Source organism: Eleutherodactylus coqui, chromosome 12, assembly GCF_035609145.1.
Source record: "Eleutherodactylus coqui strain aEleCoq1 chromosome 12, aEleCoq1.hap1, whole genome shotgun sequence".
Classification (NCBI taxonomy): Eukaryota; Metazoa; Chordata; class Amphibia; order Anura; family Eleutherodactylidae; genus Eleutherodactylus; species Eleutherodactylus coqui.
The window spans coordinates 71,329,771-71,349,024 of NC_089848.1; the positions used below are offsets into that span (position 1 = coordinate 71,329,771).

Sequence of the window (19,254 nt, forward strand, 5' to 3'; positions counted from 1 at the left end):
ATAAATTTATTGTACATAGATACAATACTTGGATGAAACTGGTGGTGTTACTGTTTTTGGTTTGGACCCATTAATTAGGGAGTTAATGAGGGGGGTTTCCTGTTCAGGACCCTCATCTATTATCTGGAATGGAGAGCGCATTCTTCTTTCCGAAGCACCTGGAAAGTCTGTACATTATTCAGAAAAAACACTGATTTTTAACGAAGCCATGTAATGCTTAATCTATCCTGTGGAGGCACTGCAGGAGGATTGATCACTGGCTGTCAGCTACCATACTTTCCCAAAATACAGCTGACTGTGAGGCATCTAATCAGTGAGACCAATTCACTGGCGGGAAGCAGAGGTTTTGAAAATGGTAAGATATAAAGTCTACAAGAAAGTTTCTGAACTTCTCATTATATGATGATGATGATGATGATGATGAAGCCTCATTTACATAGGACTGACAGGTCTGTAGCCCATATTTCTGGGATGAGTCTATACAGTGGTCATCTCTCTGGGGATTTCACTGCCCCACAACATTCATTACTCTGGCTACTTGTTTGGTGGCGTTTCCTGGAGACTTCTCCACCGCAGACCTTAAATAAGACGTCTCCTTGTAGATTATTGTGCTTCCTTTGAAGAGAACGATTGTAAAATAAAGATGTGATTCAGCAGTTGGGGAGGGTAGAAACAGTGACTCAGATTCCCCGTCCCTCACCCTACGAGGGGCGTCCAGAGGAAATCCATAGATCAGAGGAAACTCCTCAAGACTTTACTCTTCAGCCTGTGGACATTGTGAGGATCTGGAGGTCTGTGACCTGGAAGAAGGCTGCAGGAGCCATGGAAGGCGACTTTTGAGTATGTACACTTATAATGTCTCTGGTCTGTAATAACTCCTGGTCTGTGTGACTCATGCTCCGTGTATCTGGGCTTGTTAATGATATTTCACCAGGAGGGCGTTATTTGGGGTCAATAATCTTATGTGCAGTTATATATTGCTTTGTTTGTGGAGGTATTGGTCCTTGTCTAATTTTATCATCAGATCGATTGTCAATTGTATATTGTTACACTTATGGTGTCTTTAAAGACCAAGTATATGGGAACAAACAATATCCATACATTCATAAGGTCTAAATTGGTACAATTCTCATTCATACAATTCAGATCCATACAATAAAAACTCTTATAATCTACATCAATACAATCTACATCCGTGCAGTCTACATTCATACAATCTATATTCATACAATCTACATCTGTTCAGTCTACATTCATACAATCTAGATTCATACAATCTACATCTGTGCAGTCTACATTCATACAATCTATATTCATACAATCTACATCTGTTCAGTCTACATTCATACAATCTATATTCATACAATCTACATCTGTGCAGTCTACATTCATACAATCTACATTCCTACAATCTACATCAGTAGAACATACGTTAGCATGAATGTAAATTGTACTATTTGCCTTCTTACAATCTTCCTTCATACAGTCTACTGTACATCATTGCAATCTAAATTCCTACAATCTCTAACAATCTGCATCCATACAATATACAGTTGCACAATCTACACAATCTGAGGGTGGCTTCACATAGCTGTATGCGAAGATACGCTTCCCGTTATGGAGAGTAGTTGCGCATGAACAGGGTTTTCTCTTTTTTTCGGGTGAGAGTCCCGCTAGTCAAAATGAAACTATTGAAATAAATGGTTTTGTTTCACCCCGTTATGCGGCCCTAATTCGTACAATCTAGCAATCTATATTCATACAATCGACCTCAGTATAATATACAGTGGTCCAATGCATGTAAATTATCCAAATACAGATTTATTTAGGTGGATCATATGAATGTAGATTGTACGAATGTAAATTGTATGTAAGCAAACTGTACAAAAGTAGATTGTACTAATGCAATTCATATGGAGGCAGATCATGTGAATGTAGATTGTATGACTGTTCCTTCATAGGATCTGCCTACATACAATGTGTATTCATACAATCCACATAAGTACAATTTGCACTTATACAATCTGCATCAGTACATTCTACCTTCATAAAATCTGCTGTTCATCAGTTTAACCCTTTGCAATCCAATTTTGGATTCAGGCCCTTATATAATGGCGCCATCTGCTGGCTAGAGCCAGTACTGCAGTATGGGACATGCTGGAGAGGCCCCCAACAACAGAGCAGCCAGTAATATACAGTAAGAATACCCTGCCGGACGTCTTCTGACATCGAAGCTGTACAGGCTTCAATCAGAATATCTTCAGACGTCAGACTGTGGAGTGGAAAGGATTAATCTAAATTTACATTATCTAACAATTTATGTTCATACAATCTATATCAGTACAATCTACATTCATACGATCTGCATTCATACAATCTATATCAGTACAATCTACATTCATAGGATCTGCCTACATAAATCTACATTTGTGTCATTTACATCCATACAACATTCCATACAATCTTGTTGGCATACGGTGTTGACCCGGGTCTATAGGTCTTCTGGTCTCGCTCATAGAGAACATTTGTTCCGGTGTCTGCATATTAAGGCTGGGTTCTCACATGCCGGAGTCCTGGTGGAAATCTCGCGGTTGGGCCACAGCGAAAAAATGTAACATTTCCACCGGGAAAGCGCTGCTTCAAAATCCGTTGCACTTAATCGTGGGTTTTGGCTGCTCGCTTTTCCATTGTGGCCGGCGCTCCCTTAAAGCGCGACGGCAGCGGAGTTTTAAAAAAAAAGGACATGCTGCGGCACGCGAATTCCCGCCGCAGCGCCGGCTTCTGCGGGTTTGCTGCGACGGATTTGCCATCCCGTGTGGACGAGATTTCTAAAAAATCTTGTCCACATGGCCGGCTAACACCCGGACTAGCGGCCGCAGGCGGATTTGTTGCGGCAAAATTTTAGACAGAATTTCTGCGGCAAACCTGCGCTGTGTGAACCCAGCCTGAATTTCACACTGGAAATAAAAATGCGCGATGCGAGAGTGAGTGAAAACGTTGAATTATGAGGTCAGTGATTTTCAATAGTTTCATTCTAATTTGCGATGTTTTCACTGATGCAGTATGAAGTTAAAAAAAACTGCGCCATCTCCTATCTTCCTGCATTTTGCTTTTTTAGCTCCCATGTTTCCCTACGGAGACTCCTTTTTATCACAACGCACGAACTCGCAATGTAATTTTAACATTAGAAGCTCCTACTGACTTTCGCGTGAGAAAATCGCAGGCGGCAATGTGATACAAGAGTATTCTCAGGAAGAAGCTCCGCTGACACTCAAAAATCGTAAGAAAGACGCAATTTTGCCAAGATTTTCTCAGGACAAAATCGTGATCGGCTGTGTGAAGGAGAACTTAGTAGATAGAGACAATCGCTGGAGTAGTAATTCCACTAGATAGAGACAATCGCTGGAGTAGTAATTCCACCAGATAGAGACAATCGCTGGAGTAGTAATTCCACTAGATAGAGACAATCGCTGGAGTAGTAATTCCACAACGACTGTTCACATTAAAGATTAGAACTGCTATATGGAAATGAAACATCATCGCCGTACCACAAAAATCTCTAGAACACTTCATCTTTTAAATCCTCTGCGTTTTCAAGATCTCTGCTTGCCATCAGTGAATGAGAACTGTTTAATCTACATTCAGAAAATTTAGTTCTGGCAGCTGAGGGTTTGCTATAGTTGTATCCAGTCTAGGCAATCCTCTGTTAGATAAACAGCCTGGACACCAAACTGATACATTGTAACAAGCAGTACAGGAGAAAGATTTATGTTGCTGTTGTGTTTGGCTCACAGAGGATTGTCAACACTGAAACATTATAACAAACTCTCAGCTGTGAGAAGTATTAGATCTGGAGGAAGAATGATTCTATTCAATGAGGGCAAGCAGAGATCTTAAAGCATAAGACGGTGATTATTTCTGGCATTGGTCTGAATACTGTGAGCGATTCCGATGGTAAATGATGTAGGAGGGTGATGTCCGCAGTGGGGTTGGCGTCGTGGCCACAATGTAGTGTTGCGTGACAAGGAAGACGTGCAGCGGAGACAGAAGTTTCCTCATTTCTCGTTTTCTAGGTTTTTCCTTTTAAGGATAGATGGGATAATCCGGGAGAAATTAAGTTTCAGATGACGCAGAGGCTCAGCACCCGGCTTGTGTTCTGTTCCACTGTATGGAAATTCTATAGACGTGGCTGTCGTGGTGAGATGGGGAGGAGCTATGTAAATGGGCGTGGCCTAACTTTTGCCTTGGAAGATCCTCTCTTTACCTTCATAGATCTATCATGTTTTATGGGGTCTCATGACCTTTTTCCAGTGAGTTTACTGTTTGGCGTCATGTTGTTCCTTTTCCACTCTATGAAATCACAATATCCCCAATGGGGAGTCTAGTATATAGGGTCTCATATTGCCTCTGGTCAGTTCATTGTATGGTGTCAAATTCTGCTCCTTACTGTCCAACTTTGAGGTTTCATTGCCCCCATTCCCAGTTTATTGCATGGGGTCTAATTTTTCCCTATGCCCAGACTAATCTATGGGGTCTAGTTTTCACCCATGGACAGTCCAGTATTGAGGTCTAATTTTACACCCCTTAGACAGCCAAATACTGTATATGATGTCTCATTATCACCCACTGCCAGTCCATTTTATGGGGTCTGTTTTCCCCCCATGACCAGTCCACTGTATAGACTCTAATTTTCCTGCTTGGCCAATCCTCTGAATGGAGTCTTATTTCACTTGCGTCCAGTCCATTATATCAGGTCCCCTTTCCCCTGGCCCTGGTTTCCTTATCACCATGGCAGGTCCATTGCATGTAGTCTCATTTTACCCCATGCCCAGTCTAATTTATGGGATCTAATTTTCACCCATGGCCAGTCCACTATATGAGGACTGTCCAAGGAGTGTAAAATTAGGCAACTGTGTCATGTCTACTTCTTGCCCATTGCCAGTCCATTGTATGGGGTCTGTTTTTCCCTATGTCCAGTCCACTTTTTGGAGTTTAATTTTCCCCATGACCAGTCCCCTGTATTGAGTCTTATGTCCCTTGTGTTCAGTCCATTTTGAGGCCTCATTCCCCCTGTTCCCCAGCTAGTCTTTTGTATGAAGTCACTATTTAAGGTTTCATTACCCCCATGTCCAGTCTGCTGCACAGAGTCTCATTTTCCTCTTTGCCCCTTCCAATCTATGGGGTCTACTTTTCACCCATGGCCAGTCCACTATATAGGGCCTAATTTTGCATGCTTGAGACAGTCACCTATGTGATGCTAATTTTCACCCAATGCCAGTTTATTGTACAAGGACTATTTTCCTTGACCAGTCCAGTGTTTGGGATCTAATTTTCCTCCATGGCCAGTCCCCTGTATGGAGTCTTATTTCCCTTGTGTCAGGTCCATTATATGAGGTCTCATTCTCCCTCTGCAGCCATTCCTTTGCATGGGTCACATCCCCCTTTCAGCATTTTGTTATTCTGGACTCTCCCCTCCTAATCCTTCTTGTTTTCCCTGGAAGATGAGCAGCAGCCGGTGTGGAGATGTTTTCTTGGACTTTTCCTGGAATGCTGGATTTATAAACAGACCCGGACCGCAGTTACATAATGCACTTATTACACGTGTCACCCCAAGGAAACCATTAGCCCATCCTAATGCTGTCCTATTGTATACCGCAAGTGCTGAGAGATAAGCAGGAATGGCGGCTCATGTACTCACAGCTCATCCCATTGTCAGGAGGGCACGAGAAACAATGGTGATCCTGCTGCGGGTAACAGTGCAGCCTGGGAGGGGTCTTCCTGTCTGCCGCTGCCAGGTGTAGAGACTCGAAAATCACAATGACCAGTGAGCAGAACAGGGAGAGACCTGGGAGGTGCGAGGTCCTGTCTGCTGACATTGCTGCAAGGGTTCAACCATTATGACCAATCCTCCAGTCCTAACCAGAGCTGCATTCTATTGCTGATACCCTATCAAGAATGCATGCTATCAAAACTAAGGGCAGCCTCACACACAGCATAAATGCTGCAGCATTCTCGCAGCGGATTTTGCATTTACAGTGCAAGCTAAAATCTCACCTTTGCAAGACATGATGTAACAGTAGAATTGTGATTGCAGCTCTGGAGGTGATTGGAGTATAAGATGTAATGGATCCTGATTACTACAGGATCAGTGAAGGCTGCAGAGATGTTATATGGTGATTCAATCTAGATGTGATCTACTCCATAATGTTGGGGTGTAGTGCTGCATCCCCCCATTATTGTATTGCCATATAAAATAGTAACGAGGTGATTTTCAGGGGTGTCTCTCCTCTCAGAATCAAACTTTCGATACGATCCCCTCTTTTCAGCCACTGTAGGGATTCTGGATAGGGACCCCCTTTTATATGCTCTAATAGGACACACAGATGGTTATCCTGAAGTTGCTGCCCCTTTTATGGTCGGCCTTCTACAGATGTAGGCCTCCTGGGAGCTGAGGGGTTAAGCTGCTCCTCTCTGTATATATATCTGTCCTGGGCATATGACCGTACCAGTAGCCAAGCATCGCCCTGAGCTCAGTACCATCAGCAGACAGTCACACGGAGCTGCTGGCGCGGTCTGACCTTCACCACCGCGGGAACCATGCACGAAATGATTCCCAATAAAAAGAGACAAGGACAGAGACTCGTATGAGACCCCGGATCCTGCATCGCCCCCCAGCCACAGGAGCTCCCCACCACCATACCTGACTAGTATGGGTATATACACTGGGAATTCAGTTATTGGGAACTATACTACACTGATACATTGTAGCTAACCCTCAGCTGAGAGAAGGGTTCAGAGCCTTTGAATGTTACTATTCAATGACAGCAAGCAGAGACCTTAATGGTGAGGAACCGAATCCCAGTAGGGGGGAATTTATTATGCAGTTTGCACCAATTTTCTGGTGTTAAAAAAGTAAACATTTTGGTGCACATATTTTTTTGCACAAAAAATGGCAACTTTCTCTCTGTTCTGCACTGCTGTCGCCACTTTGCAAACGAATGGGCGGAGTTTAATGGAAGAAAACGAGGGCTTCCATCGCCTGCCGGACAGATTTACTGTAATTTACGGCAGAAACTGGCGTGAATTATAGCGCACATCTGTGCCAGCTCATAGCTGCATTTGATTTCTTTCTCTGATTTAGGCGGGATGCACACGGCCGGATCGGATTCTGCATGAGGATGCCACAGCGGAATCCGCCCCTGTGCCGATTATGCCACGCTGTCGCTAGACAATGACGTGGATCCCGCGGCTTTTCTGCAATGATGATTGCGGAAGGGCCGCGGGTCAGACAACTTCCATTGACTTCAATGGAAGCCGTCCACGCGGAATCCGCCTCAAAATAGAGCATGTGATTTTTATTTTTTTTTTCCCCCATGAGCGGAAAATTGCATTTGATTTCCGCTCATGGGCAGGAAAAAAACGCTTTTCCATTTCTGGAAAAGATAGGTCTTGCCCTATCTTTTGGCTGATATACACTGGAAGCTCCCATAGACTCCTATGGGAGCTGCAAAAAAAGGGGAGGGGAGGGAGTTTAGCAGCGTCCAACGCTGCGAAAAACATTACAGCTGGCTCTAGTTAACCCTTAGAAGCCAAGCCAAGAATTTATGCTGACCAAAGGTTTTCCGCGCTGCGGCGTATATACACCCCAGCCACTTATGTGAATGGTCTAAAAAAACGTGAATTTTGGCCTTGACTTGATTGCTGCTTTTTCCCATTAAGGCATTTTTCAACTGCGATGTGGCCAGCATGGAGGCTTGGATTTCAATGGCCAATTAAGTTAAATATGGGCTAATAGTGCGAATTATGCACCAAAATAAGACCTGCTGCAAAAATTGCACATGACCAAACCCACTAAAATCAGCGGGTTCTAATCACCACACATTGTGCGCAATACGCAGCACAAATGCGTTCGTGTAAATAAGCCCATGCAGCTGTTTTCTTAAATCTCACCCAATGTTTATTAGAAAGTTGCAGAATTCTGTATTAAACAGTGATCAAGCTTTATTTACATAGGACTGCACTGACCCTTTAAGAGGATTGGAAAGAGGAACTCCCCTTTAAGGGCAGATAGTTGTACCCAGGGCTGTGGCTGCTTCTAGACTCTTGAGAAGGTCATTGTCTGTACCAAGATAGCTGACAGGCGGGTCCCTCACATAGAAATAAATATGGGGGTCACAGATTTGCCGCCCATTGTCTGTCGCACTCCTCACTTTACCATGAAGCGTTTCCTGTGCCGGACAATGGACGTCAATCTCCCTTCCTGCGGCCATCTGAGAGAGCAGCAGCATTACGTGTCCTTCCAGACCCGAAACACAGGGTAGTCACTGCCAGCACTTTATTGTTGTCAGTAATAATATATGATTAGCTGTTACTGTAGTATAAGGTGTGTGGATCTCATGTCTGATCACAGTGTAATTATATTATATCAGTGATGTCAGTAACAGGGGGCGGGGCTGTGACTACCTCTCAGACATGATATAGAGGCTGGTTGTCAGCAGTAATAGATGAATAGCCGTTACTGTAGTATAAGGTGTGTGGATCTCATGTCTGATCACAATGTAATTATATTATATCAGTGATGTCAGTAACAGGGGGCGGGGCTGTGACTACCTCTCAGACATGATATAGAGGCTGGTTGTCAGCAGTAATAGATGAATAGCTGTTACTGTAGTATAAGGTGTGTGGATCTCATGTCTGATCACTCTGTAATTATATTATATCAGTGATGTCAGTAACAGGGGGCGGGACTGTGACTACCTCTCAGATATGATATAGAGGCTGGTTGTCAGCAGTAATAGATGTATAGCTGTTACTGTACTATAAGGTGTGTGGATCTCATGTCTGATCACAGTGTAATTATATCAGTGATGTCAGTAACAGGGGGCGGGGCTGTGACTACCTCTCAGACATGATATAGAGGCTGGTTGTCAGCAGTAATAGATGAATAGCTGTTACTGTAGTATAAGGTGTGTGGATCTCATGTCTGATCACAATGTAATTATATCAGTGATGTCAGTAACAGGGGGCGGGGCTGTGACTACCTCTCAGACATAATATAAAGGCTGGTTGTCAGTAGTAATAGATGAATAGCCATTACTAAAGTATAAGGTGTGTGGATCTCATGTCTGACCACAATGTAATTATATCAGTGATGTCAGTAACAGGAGGCGGGGCTGTGACTACCTCTCAGACATGATATAGAGGCTGGTTATCAGCAGTAATAGATGAATAGCCATTACTAAAGTATAAGGTGTGTGGATCTCATGTCTGACCACAATGTAATTATATCAGTGATGTCAGTAACAGGAGGCGGGGCTGTGACTACCTCTCAGACATGATATAGAGGCTGGTTGTCAGCAGTAATAGATGAATAGCTGTTACTGTAGTATAAGGTGTGTGGATCTCATGTCTGATCACAATGTAATTATATTATATCAGTGATGTCAGTAATAGGGGGCGGGGCTGTGACTACCTCTCAGACATGATATAGAGGCTGGTTGTCAGCAGTAATAGATGAATAGCTGTTACTGTAGTATAAGGTGTGTGGATCTCATGTCTGACCACAATGTAATTATATTATATCAGTGATGTCAGTAACAGGGGGCGGGGCTGTGACTACCTCTCAGACATGATATAGAGGCTGGTTGTCAGCAGTAATAGATGAATAGCTGTTACTGTAGTATAAGGTGTGTGGATCTCATGTCTGATCACAATGTAATTATATTATATCAGTGATGTCAGTAATGGGGGCGGGGCTGTGACTACCTCTCAGACATGATATAGAGGATGGTTGTCAGCAGTGATAGATGAATAGCTGTTACTGTAGTATAAGGTGTGTGGATCTCATGTCTGATCACAGTGTAATTATATTATACCAGTGATGTCAGTAACAGGGGGCGGGGCTGTGACTACCTCTCAGACATGATATAGAGGCTGGTTGTCAGGAGTAATAGATGAATAGCTGTTACTGAAGTATAATGCTTACATTACCTTAACATAAGATGATTATCGTCCAAATTATTGCTGGAAACAGCAAATTCAGGTGAATCTGTCCATCCTGTACACAAGTGGCCGCCAAGAGACTGAGTTACAAGTAACTAATTTATCGGTGTTCCGCTGTGTAAAAGCACAAGAGTGCTAGTTGCTGGGAAGGCTTGTCCAAGGGGTACCTTTTGTCACATGAGCGATTTTATCGTCTGAGTGTGAAGCTGACACAGCTGGAACAGAACTCGGACCCATTAAAGGGGTGGGGACGTTCATAAAGTCTTTTACAGCAGTTTCTGGCATAGGAGTGTGTGACTTTTTTGTGACTTTTCTGCTGTTTCTGCCGGCCTTACCACTTTTGTAGAAAGTTGGCAACCTTGTCAGGAGGCAGCGTGGCCGCTCCGAACCGACAGATTTATGTGTAACTTACAGTAATTTACGCCAGGAGATTATGTCGTAATTTATGCTATAAATTGTGCCAAAAATGTACGCCAGGTCGGACGTGGCTTACAATTCTGTGTTAGGCGCATTGTGCGCCAGGGAAAATTATACTAAGACCAGCGTTGGAAATGCCGGGCTTAGTAAGTTTTCCCCAGTGTGTTTATTCGCATGTACCATTTATCATTGGCTGATGGTGCTCGTAAAAAAAAAAATCACAGAATGTCCCATTCCAGTGCGATTCGTGCACCAGAATCACCCATTAAACTCAATGGGTGCAATTAAAAAATGGAACGTTCTCGCATGACATACATTTTACGTTTCATTTTTTTCATACACCCATTGACTTCAATGGGAGTTTTAAAGTCTATCAATTGGGCCAACTTCTATTTTTTGTTGCGTGCGAAAATTGGATAATATTCTGATAACACTTGCACGTTAAAAATGCGAAAATTGATATAAAACGCACTTGGACTTGCAATAAACTCGGTCACAGTTGGAACAGTTGGGGGTATACTGGGGAAAGGTGCGAGGTATGACGGAACCTCATACCTCCTGCAGTGATTGTTCTTCTCCTTACATGGAAGGACCCGGCTGGGGCAGATGGCAGGGATTTTGGGATATGTGGAATGCTGAGAAGTGTCAGGAGGTTCACGCGTTGGGGGTTCGGGCTGCTCTGGGGCGTACAAGCCTCCGGATACATCTTAACGCTGCGATCTGCCAGATACAAAGTTTTGACCCGTTAGCGTTGTTCGCTGTTACCCTGATTTTCCATCCTTCCTGCTCTGCCTGGCACAGCCGCCATCCTCATACGTGTTCTCTGACTCAGAGGGATTAACTCTCACTGGTCATTACCATCATTTTAGAATTTAAAGGGCCAGTGGTATAATTAAAAGTTTTGCAACTTCCTAATAGTCTTTATCTTTCCATTCCTCCACATTTCAGGATCACCGCTGACTGCCAGTCAAAGGGAACATTCTTGTTAACGTATATCCAGAGGGTTAAAGCACGGCTTGATCCCAAAGCACACATTATCAGGACGTCAGCTGGGGTGCCTGCATGTGACTGCTGATCTGGATGTGACTGGTGTTAGGAGTAATAATACAATTGTGATTGCAGCTCTGGATATTACGTAAAGACGTTGGGATGAAGTCATAAATGTGTTTATGCTGGAATTCTGGTGGAAAAAGATGGACATTTTTTGTGAAAGTCCTACTTCCGCAAAAATTTCAGACTTTTCGGCATTTTTGACACCCTTGCTAGTTTCGTAAGAAGTGGCCAGGGCTTGGCGTATCAGACAGGGCTGCTAGTGGTCTGTCACATTATAGCAGAGCTCTACACCAGGATTTACGTAGTGTAGGTTTCAGAACGAGCCGAGCGGGGGGCTCAAGATGCAACAAATGCATTAAGGGGCTTGTACCTCTTATTAAATTTGGCGCTCTTAATACATTTGCAACTCCAGCAGCATTTAGCTGAAGCCAGAGTGTAAAACACTGGCGTTAAATAAATGGCCTGGTAGTTACATTGTGTACATGTATAAGTGTATATGCAGTCTACCCCCTGAGTGGCGGAAGCAGAATGATGTATTAAGTCTATGTAATAATAATAATAATCTTTATTTGTATAGCGCCAACATATTCCGCAGCGCTTACATAGACAGGGGGGATACAGAAAGACAAAAGTACAAACATTACAGAACCACAGTTACAATCGTAATCAGTTGGTGAAAACAATAGGGGTGAGGGTCCTGCTCCAACGAGCTTACATACTACAAGTAATGGGGTGATACAGAAGGTAAAATGGCTGGAGGTGTGCACAGTATCGCGTGATGGAGAGTGAGGGATGCTATATACAGACAACAGTCAGACATTTAGCTACGCGACGGCAGGATCAATATGACTACAGGAGCGGTTTATGATGGCTAGCAGGGATTGTGGTCAGTAGGTCAGGGAGCATGTTATCAGGCAGTGTATAGAGGAGTTTGTTTAGAGAATGCGGTATGCATCCCTGAAGAGGTGCGTTTTTAGAGCACGCCTGAAGTTTTTCGAGTCCTGGATTGCCCGAATGTTCTTTGGTAGTGCATTCCAGAGGACTAGTGCTGCTCTGGAGAAGTCTTGGAGGCGGGAGTGAGAAGTTCGAATTAGAGGGGTGTGCAGTCTAGTTTCGTTTGCCGAGCGGAGAGCCCGGGCTGGGTGATGGATGGAGATGAGGGAGGCAATATAGGGGGGCGCTGCACTGTGGAGGGCTTTGTGGATGAAGGTAGTGAGTTTAAATTGAATTCTATATTTAACGGGCAGCCAGTGCAGTGACCGGCACAGGGCAGAGGCGTCCGAGTAGCGGCTGGACAGGAATATGAGCCTGGCTGCCGCATTCAGGATTGATTGGAGAGGGTAGTGTCTGGTGCAGGGGAGGCCGATCAGCAACGAGTTGCAATAGTCGAGCCGTGAGTGGATGAGGGCAACAATAAGCGTTTTCAGCGTGTCTATGGTGAGAAAAGAGCGGATTCTTGAGATGTTCTTGAGGTGCAGCTGACAGGTTCGGGCTACTGATTGGATGTAGGGGGTAAATGAGAGATCTGAGTCGAATATGACCCCAAGGCAGCGGGCATATTGTTTGGGAGTTATGGTGGCGCCACACACTGAGATGGAGATGTCGGGATGAGGTCGGTTAGTGGAAGGAAGAAACACCTGTAAGTCAGTTTTAGAGAGGTTTAGTTTTAGGTAGAGAGAGGACATAGTGTTAGAGACAGCAGACAGACAGTTGGTGATGTTTTGGAGGAAAGGTGCAGAGATGTCACGGGAAGAGGTGTATAGCTGGGTGTCATCAGCATAGAGGTGGTAATGGAGGCCAAAGCTCCTGATGGTTTGTCCAACAGGGGCTGTGTAGATAGAGAAAAGGAGGGGGCCAAGGACCGAGCCCTGGGGGACCCCAACAGCAAGGGGAATAGGAGGAGAGGTAGAGCCAGCAAAGGAGACACTGAAAGAGCGGTCAGATAGGTAGGAGGAGAACCAGGAGAGAGCAGTGTCCTTTAGGCCGATGGAGCGAAGCATCCTGATGAGGAGTTTGTGGTCAACAGTGTCAAATGCTGCGGAGAGGTCGAGGAGGATCAGTAGGGAGTAGTCACCCCTCGATTTGGCTGATAGTAGGTCGTTTGATACCCTTGTAAGGGCAGTTTCTGTAGAGTGTTGGGGTCGGAAGCCAGACTGAGACAACTGAGATGAGAAGAAATGTTATAAATGTTGCACTTAACTATCCGATGTTAATTCCTTTAATGGCTCTGGCACACTAACGCATTTTAGGACTGTGTGACGTCTGTGTAATTCCCCGAAAAGCACACGGCCCCCATTATAGCCTATGGGGCTATACGCATGAATGCTTTTACATGTAGTCTGATGGTCTGCGTGAGAAATCTCTTGGCATGTCCAATTGCTGCCTGTTTCATGGACAATGAACAGTACATGCCAGTGCATGGCAACATGTAGTGTCTGCGTATATCGGACAGCACATGGACTGCTGCTTTCCAATGCAAGTTGTGCCAGAGTCTCTCGGCACAACTTGCGGTTATGGCTAGAGTACACCAAGCCTAAGAGCTTTCACCAGGCTGGACATCCTATAATAGTACAATCATATGATGTAATAGTAAGCTAATGTCACCCCCTAAACTGCCCCAACTATACCACCAGGGCATTGCAGTCTAGTATGTGCTATATACAAATTAGTCCTGATGCTCAGTTCTCTACTAGCCCATCTTGATGGACTACATGACACCTATAGACTCATTCAAGGGTCTTCCCTGTTTTGTCAAGTCTAAGGACCGGTGAGTAGGTGACACATACTTGGAGTGACATGCAGGAGTGTCTCATGATGCTTTAAGAAAAAACTGGTAACACTCTACTGGATCAATTTTACGATGCTTCACCCTCCTCAGCTGCCACATCAGGTGTAGATATACAGTGTATATATAAGGGACCAGAGGAGTCTAGAAGTGGGACCAGGGGATTCTACAAGTAGGACCAGAAAACTCTAGAAGTGGGACCAGAAGAGTCCGGAGGAGGACAGAGGGGTTCAGAGAGGGCAAAGGTGTCTGGAGGATAAAGAGATTGGAAGGTGGAACAAAGGAGTCAGGAAGAGGGACAGAGGGATATAGAGGAGGACACAAACACATTAAGGGGTTCCGGAGAAGGGACAGGAGTCTGCAAGTGGGAACAGAGGTGGAGGAAGATAAGGAGATTTGAAGGAGGAACAAAGGAGTCTGGAAGAGGGACAGAGGGGTATAGAGGAGGACACATGGGTCCAGAGAAGACAGGTGTCTGGAAGATGTGACAAAGAGATTTGGAGGAGAGACAGAAGGGCTTGGAGTGATACAGAGGGACAAAGGAGGGGCAAAGGAATCTGGAAAAGAGATAGAAGAGTCTGGAGGAGGAAAGAGGGTTCTGAAAAAAAATGGAAGGGTTTGAAGAAGAGACAGAGGGGTCTGGAGGAGGGACAGAAGAGTGTGGAGGAAGACAAGAGTCTGCAGGAGAAACAGAGAAGCCTGGAGAACGGGCAGATGAGTCTGGAAGTGGTACAGAGGAGGACATAGGTGTCTGAAGGTTGGGACAGAGGGGTCTGTTGGAGGAACAGAGAAGTCTGGAGAATGGGCAGATGAGTTTGGTACTGGTACAGAGGAGGAAATAGGTGTCTGAAGGATGGGACATAGGAACCTGGAGTAAGACAGAGGGGTCTGTTGGAGGGACAGAGAAGTCCGAAAAAGGGCCAGAAGGTCTGAAAGGGCCAGAGGGGTACAGAGAGGACAGAGGTGTCTGGAAGATGGGACACAGGTGCCTGAAGGTGGATAGATGAGTCTGGCGGAGGGGACAGAGGGGTCCGGAGGAGACAGAGGGGTCTGAAGGACGACAGGGCATGCATGTGTATTGGAAAGTTAAGAGTGATTGCTGTTGGTTGACAGCTAATGTGTGTGACCAGCTAGACTGGTGGGGTCCGCGGATTATTTACACAAATGTAATATAAATCTCAAGATGGAGATGAGAGGAACTCCTGGAAGGTAAATACTGAGATCCCAGCACATTCCAGTGTCTGCAGTCACCTGAGGGGATATTAATGTCACATTCCTCCCATAACTCCGCCTGACGAGGCGCTGTGTGCTGCAGCCGCATGGTAACATCCATTTATTTCTCGTTATCTCCTGTGTGGAGTGAACGGGGCTGTGAAATGCGTCAGCCTCTGCATATACACTTATGAGGGGTCATTAGATTTCCTGTGGAGAGGGGATAAAAAGTTTTATGAAGAATCCTTTATTCCGTAGTAACTTCTCTCCTCTCCCACAGAGACGCCGCTTATAACCGCACAAATATATATATCAACCTTTCCATTATACGTTTATTAATGATACAGCCCTCTAGTTGGAATTCTGGACCGTATGTGAGAAGAGAAGCTCTACCTGTGTCCTCCTGACAACACTTCCTGCCTTTGCATGATGACAATGAAGTCTGACAGGACAGACACTTTATGGAGTGACTATCACTAGACTTAGACAGTTGTCATATAATCATCACTATGGTGTAAGCGGACAGGGGTGTCGATTTATAGTTGGAAATTAGGTGCTTTTCTCCATTTCTACTTTTTTCATAAATGATCAGAATAATCTCATTTTGGATTAACTTTTCTCATCTATCCACAGCGTAGGTAATAAAAGTCTGATTGTTGGGGGTCTCACCACGGAGACTCTCACCGATCCCCAAAATGGGAGTCCCTTGCTCCTCTCTTTTGTTACTGCGGGCTTGCTGCAGCCACCCGCCCACCTAGATTGAATGGAGCAGTGGTCACACATGCTTGGTGCCTCTCCATTCATTTCAATGGGGGTGACGGAAATAGTTGAGTACAAACGCTCAGATATCTCCAGCAGTCCATGTGTGTTTGACGCTTTGTTCAATTTCCCCCTTAGGGCGGCTTCAGACGAGGGTATGTGCAAATGTGCTCACTTTAGAGAAAACTATTTGCGCAGTGAATGAGATTGATTTGCGTGCGGACTGTACATTTTGCGAACGCATGGCCTGTTCACATGTGCGTGCAATGCCCCCCCCCCCCCCCCCCGGCCTGAATCAAAAGCCTAAAGAGGTCCAGATGTGTTCCCTTTTTCTCAAAACTGGGCAGCATATTGCACATGTTCTTGCGCCTTGCACATACAATTGCATACCTCCCATAGACTTCTATGGGGTGAGCAAATACACAGGAAAATAGAGCAGGTCCCATTTTTTTTTTTGGCATGTGCGCAAAAAAGGGAAGTGAGAATAGACCCATTGAAATCGATGAGTTCTATGCTCTGTGTTTTAAGGTAGCAATACATGCAAATGCGTCAATCTGAAGCAAGCCTTCGGTGGGGGGGGGGGGGGGGTGTAGTTGCAGGGAGGAAGGTGAACACAGGACCCCGATACTCAGGATTGGTGAGGGTCTCAGTGGTGAGACCTCAAACAATCAAACTGTTATCATTTATCCTGTATAAGTGATCAAGGAAACTCTTGGTACAACCCCTTTAATCTGATATTTGATTATTTGGGTATGATCACCCTTCATGGAGTAAAGCCGCACCAGAATCTGTGGATTTTGGTGCAGATCCTTCCTGTGCAATTCACTGATTGTATTGCAATGTATGAAATCGGCAGTGATTTGCATTACACGGAACATTTGGATCTTGAGTTTAAAATACCCAGTCAGTTCCCATGTGATCATCCCACAAACAAACATTAATTTGTCGGCTAACCAGATCTTTGGCGCTGATGAAAAAAAACATCCTTGTCAATAGCAATCTCCCTGTATGAATGCTACTTTGCCCTAATAATCACAGGGTCCACATAAAGGTGGCTTCACATAGACGTATTTGCGCGTGCGCTGCACAGACAATGGAACCACTGATCTCATAGCCCATAATAAAAATAGGACCTGTCATTTCCCGTCTTTTATCTGTACTGCGGTTGGACACGGCGACTAGTTGTCGGACATGCGCAGTACAGATTTTTTTTTTCAATTTTCTTTCCCGTGCTTTCGCTAGGCGATGAGACAGAATCCAGGACCTGTCCGCAATGTTAATTGCAGAAGGACCATGGGCCAGACGGCTTCCATTGATTTTAATGGAAGCCATCCGCACGGAATCCACGTAAAAATGGAGCATGCAATGATTTTTCTTCCACTTGAGGAAACCGCAGTTGGTTTCCGCAAGTGTGCAGGAACAAGCGTTTTTTCATAGCATGCTATGGACGCCATTTGCTGCGGATCCGTGATGCAGACGCCCGCCGCAGATTCCGCAGCAAAAATCCAACTCCATAGTCAATGACTGAGGGTCTGAATCCAGACCACTGCACATGATATGATGGGTCTGTGCCCTGCAATGTGGATATAGACTCCACAAATCCTGAATTAGGGCTCACTTATAAGCGACTGCCTGGTTACTGTGAATGGGGTTGGGTGGGCCGCAACGATACCCGGTCCGATTCGCCTTAATTCACTAGCGATGATTGGGCATCTGCACCCAACAAGTCGTTCTGTGTAAAAGATCCCTAACAGAGTTGCAACATTGTATCACTGGACAAAGGAGGGGCTCGTGTGTACAAAGGAAGGAGCCCATTAATCACTTCTGTTTTACCCCCCACGTACAGGAAGCGCTGAGCAGTGGTCTCCTGTGCCCCGAGGACAGGGTTACTCCGCAGGACAGGAGTTGTAGCTCCATTACCCCCATTAGTCTGATGAACAGGTGCAAGGTGTAGTCAGAGGGTACATCTGTCATCACACACATCAGGGCGGTTCTCCCGCTGTCCGGGGATTGTCTAGCATGGAGTATGAGCTCTGCTACATAAAGAGTATGAGCTCTGCTACATTTAGAGTATTGAGCTCTGCCACATCTGCACATTGGGAGCAATAAGTTCATCATTAGACTGCTATCACAAAGCAGTAGCCATGTCCGCTAGTACTTGCACTTTCCTGACAATTGTTGGGATGCTCCTGCAGACCTGGACTTGTATATAGTTTAGTGCCCACATTCCATTTTGCAGTGGTCATATATAAGGGAGCAGTGACTATATAGGGGGAGGCAGCGGTCTGCGCTGTTTATAATGTGGGGCTGAGGTCGTCATGTTGACATTTGCGCTGAGTATACAGAGGATGTTCTGTATTGCAGTATTTCGATCACTGTCACAGCGCAGCGTCTGGGTGATATCAGCCACATATTACACCGTCTGGCAGAATACTAGCTCAGGCTGGCTGGTAACAGCGGCTTCATGGTCGATCACAAAACTCATTTTGTAACTTTCCATGAATATTCTGTCACTTTATTCTTAGATGGGAGAAGAACTTCCCACAGATTCCCACTGATGTGTAACAAAGTCTCGGCTCGTTCACACGTTGATGACAGTGGGGATTACTCAAGGTCACCGGTGCCCATCATCCTCCCATAAACAGTCTCTGGAGCTCCTTAAGGGACCTTTCACACGAGACCCCGAGAGACGCACCTCAACACACGGCACATTCAGCACCATGATCCTGCGGGTGTTGATGCAGGATTGAAAATGGCGTACGTTCTGCACCAAAAGTCGCAGTTACGGGTCCTGCACACGAGTTTATGTGCGTTTGCGCACGCCTCAGCACAACGTATTTGTGGAACAAACAATACTTTTGTGCGTGCATTAGCATATATTAGCGTACTTTTTTCGCCCGCAGGACATGTTCATTTGCGCGCGACAAAGACGTACCGCTTGAAATGGCTATTTTGGCAAATGATTTCCAGATGTGTTTTTTCCAGCTGAATTACGCAGCGTGTTATGCATCTGTTAGCATATTGCA

At 45.1% G+C, this 19,254-nt stretch overlaps 1 protein-coding gene across 2 annotated transcripts in view; it reads left to right on the plus strand.

Annotated features, from left to right (window-relative positions):
* Nucleotides 1–19,254, plus strand: part of GJC2 (gap junction protein gamma 2) — a 60,021-nt gene that overhangs the window by 22,516 nt on the left and 18,251 nt on the right. The window contains exon 1 of one of the 2 annotated variants that reach the window (XM_066584863.1): nucleotides 690–840. The exons of the other annotated variant lie outside the window; for it this stretch is intronic. The gene's annotated coding sequence lies outside the window, so the exon portion shown is untranslated. Of the gene's footprint in view, nucleotides 1–689; nucleotides 841–19,254 lie in introns of those variants that run through there. 2 annotated transcript variants of the gene reach the window in all.